This window comes from Prosopis cineraria, unplaced genomic scaffold, assembly GCF_029017545.1.
Source record: "Prosopis cineraria cultivar Desert tree isolate PC_DT_omini unplaced genomic scaffold, ASM2901754v1 PC12, whole genome shotgun sequence".
Taxonomy (NCBI): Eukaryota; Viridiplantae; Streptophyta; class Magnoliopsida; order Fabales; family Fabaceae; genus Prosopis; species Prosopis cineraria.
In genome coordinates, this window is record NW_026555343.1 from 1,335,476 (window position 1) to 1,344,929 (window position 9,454).

Below are 9,454 nucleotides of genomic sequence, written 5' to 3' on the forward strand. Positions count from 1 at the left end.
ATAGTTTCATAGATTAACAAATAAGAGTCTAGAATTTGTAACTGTGGAGAATCAAAAATAACATTTCAATCAGAGCAAGTATAACTTTTGAATTTTACAACTACAAGTTTATAGTTTCACAACATGATTTTTAGATATTAACAAGTAAATGTCTATTGATAATGAAATTCTTATTTAAAGTTGACAAGTTGTTGGCCAACTTTAGAAATTTATAACTTTAAGTTCACTTATTCACAACTATATATTATTAGATTTACAACTAAAGGTCCAAAATTTCTAACTTCAAATAATAAGCAAAAATGTTCAATGACAAAAAGTTTGGCATTTTACAACTAGAAGGATGCTGAGGCTTCATTTAGGGCCTTTTGAGTTTACTTAGTAGACAAAAGGGGTAGCTAGGCCCCAACAAAAATTTGCGACTACTTTTCCTTAAGAAAGATTTAAAATTCTAGGACTTTTTTAGTTCCATTTGCTTGCAATTGCTTAGTCCAAACAGAATGAGAAACATGGTCTAAGGCATTTAGATACTAAAAGCTCCTATACAGTGTTAACCAAATAATTTTTTTGGTAATAACCCAGGTAAAATCCTTTCGAATGTCAATGGCTACCAGTCAAACAAAGTAAAGGAATAGTGCAAACAAGATATGAGAAACTAGAGCCAAACAAATCAATCACAACCCAAAGGCAAAAGTACACATGAGAAGAGTGAAGGAGAGAGAAATTACCTAAAATAGGTCCGATATGAAATAGAGCTTTAGAATGGCAGAATCATTGAGTTGAGGATATATGAGGAAGGTATCTGATGTGATAAATCTAAAATCAACTGCTAAACTTGATATGCTAAGAAGAAATTGTGATTGTCGATTGAAGAAAGAAGAAAGAAGAGATAGAGAAGAGGCTGGCAAGTTGTGAATTTAGGTGCGGGATTAGTGAGAGCCTTGGATAGAGCAGAAAGTACATGAAAATATTGGAATCCTAATAAGAACATAGTGTATAATTTTTTGGGAGAAATGACTGTTACTTCGTGGATAAGGGTTTCGTGCACCTTTTATGTTTTAAAATCACATGAGTGCAAAATGATACTTTTGCTCTCAACAAAAATTGTGATAAGGGCTCTTAAGCCTGCAATGCATTATCAAAGGCCCATACTATAATTTTCTGTGTTTTAAAGGGCCCTTAGTGCGATTCTCCCTTCCCCCCTTAAATTAATATTAGGGTGCCATGTATATCATATACAGGGCCTACATTTTTAAGATAGCAATCGTTTGCTTTAATTTAATGGCAAGTACAAAAATAATGTGATCTTGAACATTTAGGAGTAGGAATGAATCAAAGTTAAGTTTAATATACAAGATACTCTTGAATATATAATTTAAGGGTAAAAATAAATTTTAATTGTTTTTTATACAAAAAGTTTAGGTGAGTTGATTGAAAATATTAACGCAAAACATGTCTTTAAATTTAAAGAATGTATGCACACGTGTGACCTATTAATAAGATTATGAGATTTGAATTTATAATCTTATAAAAAAATTAATATTCAACTTCATATTAACCTCATCTTTTTTTTATTGCTTATAGGTATTCCTCTATTAAAGGCATTATTATTAGATACATGAATAAATACTAAATGTGAGTATTTCTTTTAATGAAGGTTCAAATTTTGGTTTGTCATACAATGGAAGACTAATCCCCTCTATTTGGATTTGCTTTTAAAATCAATTAATTGTACAAAAATCATGTTTTGGAAAAAAATTACAAAAACACCTATATTACATGTTAAAATTAATTATGAATCCAAAATTATATTGTCTTAAAAATATTCAAATACCCATTATGCATGTTAAAATTAATTATAAATCCAAAACCATAGTTTTCTTATTATGTCAAAATCAATTATGAACTAAAAAATATGATTTGTAAAATAACTTGTATGAGTATTGGATAAATTTTTAGAAATATAAAATTGAAAAACTGAATTAAAAAGTAATAGTAATTTATGAGATAACCAGAATTTTGAGTTCGTAATTAATTGGCGTGTATGGGAGTATTTGAATATTTTCAAGAAAATCATAATTTTGATTTTATAATTGATTTTGACATGTATGAAGGATATTTGTATAATTTTTAAAAAATACAGTTTTGAATTCATAATTAATTTTAACATGTAACATGGGTGTTCAAGTATATTTTTACAAAACCATAATTTTACTTTATTTTTAAATTTTGCTTTCCAATTTTAATTAAAATAATCTTATTAATTAATTTTATAAATCAATTATATACCATATAATATAATCATTTATATTCCAAATCAATCATATTAATCAATTTTTTTATAATCAATTATATCTAACTAAAATTCAAACACTTTCAATCTTTCAAACCCCTTAGAAAGAGAGAGAGATTTAATCATCAAATACAAATATATTAAAAGTAACACGCTGCTGAGATGAGTTGACTAATATCAATGCTAAATGATACAGATCATTATTAGAAGCTATAGCCAAGCCTTTCCAATCAATCACAACAATTTTTTAAATTATGTGCGTTCATGGTTAACGGTTTCACAGCAATGAATACTTGGATCTCCCTTCCTCCATTAGTTCAATTATCAAATTGAGGTTAAACTTGTTAATTTCCCTTTACAACATAAACAACACCTTGTGCTGATATAATTGCTTCACCCGTCGCTCATCCGAGAATCGAAAGACTTGGAGGATGTCTGATGCCTTGGAATACCAATTTCACACGCAATGACTTTGGAAGCAAAACGAAGAGAACAAAGGGACTCCCCTGCCGAAGAAGGATCAGGCGAGACATTGACAAACATCAACGTTTTGGAATCTCCACCAAGGCATGGCTGCCATGAACACAACAGACAAAGTTCATTACAAGGGTCGAGAGCATCATCACTAAAAGAAATAAGAAATTTAGGCGACATCTTGTGGGACATGATATGATATAGATCAGCTCATCCTACTGTCACTAAATCTCTACCAACTAAACTTCCATACGAATACTGAGTTTCAGGCCCCAAAGAGAGAGAGAATGCCAAGTTGTAGACTTGAGACAAAGATCTAAACAATGAGCAATATGAACAGATAATGTGCAATATTATCGTCAAACATACCTAGAGAAGATAAGTCAATTTAGAATTCCTAAAAGGAACATGCTCGTCTTTCTCGGCCAAAGCAAACATGACGTCACTTAAAGACGATAAACTTTTGTTGATAGCCTAGAAAAAGGCCAAAAATATCGTTACCAATTCATTTGTTTATGAATATTGTGTTGTTCGTGATGAACTGAAGTTCATGTCATGCAAACCAACACACCTGAGTTTCCTTAAGTCGGTCCCCAGTTGCCCCACTCTTTAATAGTCTTTTGCTTCCAGCTAGATCAATCAGGTTCAAGACGTCTTGCACTTGTTGTTCAGTATTCTATATAGCAAAGTACATTGGTGCATCCGGCATTTAAATAACAAATAGACTCTATGAACAATATTGTTTAAATCAATGTACAGAGTATACACAACAGTACATACCTCATTAACCCTAGTTATATGCAAAGTAAAAACAAAATGGCTTCTTGATGACTGTTCATTCATCTGCGTTCTTCCTACCGACCTAATACAGCAGAGAGAATCTTGTTTCATTAGTACAGAGACCAAGAATAAATTAAACATGAAAGGTTAAGTTTAACTAAGTCAAATTAACTAATTTGTTGAAAATGAAACTTTTTCTATCAAGAAACTTCATAGTTCAATCTCGACTAGTACAATACATAATTATTTTCATCCAAACTCCATGTGGAAAAGAACACGTAACTCTTGAGGTCATCATCCAGAAAGTTTATCCAAACACAACTTCACTATGCAATATAGAAAGCAATTGGCGGATCTAGGCATCCTACATTTTAAACCAGTACCTGCAATTTGTAGCCTGTTGTAGGAGAGAGGAAATCTCATTTACACTACAAACGTCCACGACCGTGAGGTCAGAAACTTCTGTGTTTCCATTTGCGTCATGTTTAATAGTGTACTGCTTCGCAGGAACACCATTTTCCATTCGAGTTAGATCAGCTCCACTTGGCCGATTCGAGGACAACAAATCTCGAATTGCCTCATTATATATTTCTAGTATTGAAGCCTGGGAAAGGTTAGCAAACTATGAATTCTAGTTTAGGGATGTAAGTGTAACGCCATGAAAATCAAAATAAAAATATTTTAACCTACATTTTGCATGTCCAACCCTGGTCCTTAAGGGCTTGACTAGTCTGGAAGATCTGTTCCAGAGAACACGGGATCAATCCTTTCAGACCTGGAGAATTAAGCCTACCCATCATTGTATATGTTTTGCCTGAACCTGTCTGACCATAAGCAAATATGCATACCTGACATGACAAGCCAAAGTACCTCTGTCAAAGCACATCTGGTGTACATAAAGACGTAATAATAATAAAATGCAAGATAAAGAAATGCCCCAATGTAAAGGAAAGCAAGAAATAGCATCTAATGGCGAAATCCTTCCCCTTTCTGTTCAGCGTCAAAAAGTTTTGATAAAGAAATGCCTAATGAAATTCCGAAAAGGTAAGCAAGCAATAGCATCTAATGGCGCAATTCCTTCCCTTTATGCGCAGCTTGGAAAAGTTTCTTAGGCCAAACACGAAGAATATAAATATATATAACTTTTGAATGAGCAATCCATGCGAGTAGAACACCAAGACAGAGTCGGAGTGACGGGTCAGATCTTATTCAGAAAATGGGGCTATGAGATTAAAAGTATAATTTTATTCAAAACAAATGAAACTAAATTCTAGAGAATATTTAAGATAAAGACTTCAATTGAAAGGAAATAGCAACCAAAGAAATATATACACAATGTCTGAAAACCCAAAAGTCGCATGACATTGACTCCATCCTAGCATTAACTACTAAAAATGCAGCTTTCTAGATACATTTGTCTTCACATATCTTTGCATCTAATAGTGAGCACTTTTCAATCCCTAATTTTACAATTTATTTTTCTAATACATTATACGCTTTCTAATATATTAAGTTCTAGATAGAAAATAATGAACAATAGACAATCTAAAATTACTGAAATCACCTTGTACCCATCAAGCGCACTTTGTACCAACTGTGATATCTCAGTGAAAACATCTTGCTGAGAAGCCTCATGATTGAAGACCTTATCAAACATAAAAGGGTACTTTTGTCCTGGTGAAGGAATTATGCTTAACTTCCCATGACGTATTTCAGAAAACATATAAAACTCATGAAACTCGCAAGAGAAAACAGTAAAAGAAAAGGCTTATAAACGTATGCACTTGTAACGTTTTGGACCAATTCAATGCCCCGGCCAAGAGCTTCTGTTGATGTAGGGTAGGAAACAACCGTATTTGTTCTGACACCATCTTCTGGTAGCAAAGGTCGAACTCGACAAAACACACGAATATTCCCTTTTAGCTCCTAATAACAAATAGGTGGGAGCTCCTCAATTATTATTTATAGTTTAGAAAGAAAAGAACTTTCTGCATTACTGAGTAACGGAGTATTACAAGGATAGTGTTGTGCAACTTTTTCCTTAATTTCTCTCCTTCAATTATTTGGAATTTTTTATCAGTCAGATGATCCCGTAATTCACAGATAATCATTTTTTGCTCTTCAAAACTTGTTCTTGTTTCTAAAGCCGATAAGTCAGCCATCTAATAGAAAGAAAATAAGTGTTAGTGTCAATCAAGTTATCACATCATGCAAAAAATGAACATTACAAGCATGAAATAAATTTCCCATTTATTTCCTGGGAAGTTCTCCTAAAATTGAGCGACTGTTTTAGCAATTTTAAAAAAGGAAAAAAAAAAAACTAATTTCCTTACCTTCAATTTCTCTTTTTCAGCAGTCAATTGATACTGTAGTCTATTTATTTAGTCTCTCTGAAAAGAACATGTGTCCTGTAAAAGAGAACCTATGTTAAAAACCTAACCAATACAGGAGTCTCACAATATATATATATATATTGAACAAAAACTATAACAACAATATACAATGAGGAGAAAGACAAAACAAACCTCAAGATCTTTTATTTTACTTGTCAAGCTATCCAATCGTGCACATGAATTCCTAGTATATTCTTTGTAGTATGCTACTTCTCTGGTTATAGCCTGTATTTGTGCTTGTTGCCGATCACGATCATCTCTGATTTGTTTTAATTCTTCACGTAGACAATTGAGCTCTTTTGCTGCTGCATCCCTTTGTTTTGTAGCCTCTTCACGTGAAGCCTGAGGAAAAAACACAAGATGAAGAAACTATTAAGATAGTTATAGTGACAATAGGGGTTTATGCTAATAACATTTAGGTTGCATGAAGAATGAGTCAGCATATCCGTTGTCCCATGTCCAAGGCAATGAACAGCGTAAGTTCCAACATGTTCACAGCACATATCACTTGACTTAAAACACTCTAAACAAGAAATGGAAAATTTCAAAATGAGAACGCTTAAATGACAAAGCATTATACAAAGAAAATGCTTGACAGCATACGAAAGCATATATCAAAATAAAATGACTTACCTTAACAGAAGCCAGCTGATCCTGCAATGTCTTATTGTGACCTCTCACATCACTAAGATTTTGAACAATGGCTATTTTCTCCTTTTCCAGTTCTTTAAGTGACTCATTCGTTGATTGAAGATCTGACTGGAGTCGACTATTGTAGCGCTGCAGGTTCGTATTATACTCTTTTGAACAATTGTACAAAAGCTCATTCGATTCGGCCTGAATGCCAATGTGATAGTAACATGATCACCTTAAAGTCTAGCGCAGAATATACCAGAGGGCAATATTTTTATATTTGTGTAAGTTGATTTAAGATTCAATGTTCAACTGATAAAATTTTCCTTCTAGATTGTAATTTAGAATTTGACAGCACCTTTTGCAAAGCCTCTAATTTCTCTTGCTTAACTTTCTCAAGCTCAGTTAAAAGAGAAACCTGCATCTTCTCAGTACCAGTTCTGGCTTCCTTTTCTTCTCTATGACGTTCAATTGCTTCCTAATTGTTAAACAGTAAGAAATTATCAGAAAACATGAAACTTCAAGGGGCATTCAAACAGAATGCTACATGGCCTGCAACTTTACCAACTTCAAGGATTCTTCCTTCGAAATTCTCTCTTCTAAAGAAAAAATTGTCTTCTTCAAATCTGATATTGAGTTGTTCATCTCCTCAATCTTATTTTTCAGTTCAGTCTCTGAGAAAGAGCAAATAATCTTTTTTTAAACCACGCTTTCAATTGCCCCGGCAACTGCCTTAATTTTAGACAACTTGTCATTGAAAATTACTAACTCAGAAGAGAAACTTACCAGTATCACTGCACTTCTTCTCTGTAGATTCAAGGGTAAATTGAAGCTTTTCCTTTTCTCCGATGTAGCTTTCTTCAAGTTTTTGAAGCCATTTTACACAAAGTTTAAGACGCCTAATGAGATCCCCTATTTGGTCCATTTTTTTCTGCAAAATAAGTGAAATAATAAAGAAATACTCATGAAGGACCCAAAATGTATGAAAAATTGAAATCATTAGAATGAAAAAAGATGATCTAGATTAAGATCGTGTAACATAAAAGAGACCTTATTATCATAGGAATTTCCCTTTTTGATCTTCTCATTTAACAATGCCTCCATGTCCTCTTTGGTGAACTCAACAATGCTGCATTATGAGCCCTCGGTACTGACAACATCATTTCCTGTATTGACTTCTGGCCCTTTGTTCACTGAGGCAAACGGCTGCTTGCCCTGGCGTGTGGTTCCCTGCCGAGCCATCCTTTCTGCTCCAACTCTCCGATGCTTTTCCAAGGGGACTGTAGTAGAGGGACTACGTGGAGGTCTGTTCTAGTTTCTAAAAGCTATATCTGGCTTGAATCGTGCCTGATATGGATCTGAAGTAGTGAAATTGAGGGTTTCGATTTGGATTTGACTTGAATCGCTAAGTATTATAGGGTATACGGTGCGTTAGAACTCAAAAATTAGAAGTAAGAGAGAAGGTTAGGAGGAGCTGTGAAGAGGACGACAGTGGAGAACGATGGCAGAGGGCGGAGCAAGTAGCCGTGGAGACGATTGTGGAGAAAGGCGCGTTAATTTTGAATATGCATCTAACGCTCCTTGGTGCTCCGATATAATACGGGTTGACCCGTTTTCTGATGTTTTTTAAACTTTTTGCGGGTTCTTTCCTTATAATAAAGTCTCAAAACACGAATTAATTTCAGTTAAGTTTTCAATGAAAAATTTTTATAAAATAATTTAAAAATATTAGTTTAAACAGTTATAGATAAAAATTTAAATTGTAAACTAAATGTTATATTCAGAATTTAAATATCATTTTTGTAATTAAATTTTTTAAATTTAAAACTATATGAATTGATATTTATAATTAATTTAAATTCACAATTTAGTACATACATAACTTATGGCCCAAAATACACAATTTGATTTAACAATCTCATAGTGCAACTAAACCAAAAATCATGTACTCTCCCAGTTGATAATATCATGCGAATTATACACATAATATTCAAAATAAGAATGAGGACTACATATAAGATGGATATCCTATGCCTCAAATTATTTCCCTCAAACTTGATCAGATGAGCTAGCTTTTGTAATACTGAAAAGAGAGAAGTAAATACAATCATTCAATAACCAAAATATATCTAACTTATACTAATGCATGTCAATTAATTTAGATGCTAGTGAAAATCTATTATTATACTCATATAAATTCAACATGTTCAAAACATGTATTTGCATTTTTCATCATCAAAGATATAAATTCATGAAATGACAATACAATAGCCAATTTTCACATTAATACAAAGCTAGTTACATGATTTCATCACAAAGATCACAATACAAATAATCATGTGCCCTTTTATTATAGTATATGTATTATCACACCTCTTTTATATCTTTGTTATGCCTCCGACATGAAATCATGGGCTTTTTCATAATGGGCTCATCCTTATGCTAAGGCTATCCTATCCATTCATGTACAAGAAATTACTTGACCAATATTGCTTAACTTACTTGTGGGTCACAATTTCTCCCAAATCTCACACTATAAGGAGTCGTTCTTCACAAACTAGCTTCCTCGTCTAACAAGTAAAAACTAGAGTAGGTTCAAGCCCTTTATTATACAATGGAATAGTCCATCATTGAACAAGTGGGACAATAAGTATAACATATCCAAGGAAATCATTGAGCTCAAATGGTAGCCCTATCACGTGAATTTTTAACTCACTGCTCCTTTTCTTAGGCAAACTTCCACCTCATATGATCATATGATGCATAAATGTGATTTCACTCAGCATGCAAAATACTTAATATACTGGCATGCTTAATATCACATTGTCACATCATATATTATCATTACATAAACACAATAATCACACAAATCATTATACTCCAC

At 32.9% G+C, this 9,454-nt stretch overlaps 1 pseudogene; it reads right to left on the reverse strand.

The window, feature by feature from the left end:
• Positions 1–2,407: 2,407 nt before the first annotated feature.
• LOC129287671 (kinesin-like protein KIN-14C) lies at positions 2,408–8,110 on the reverse strand (annotated as a pseudogene).
• Positions 8,111–9,454: the final 1,344 nt, after the last annotated feature.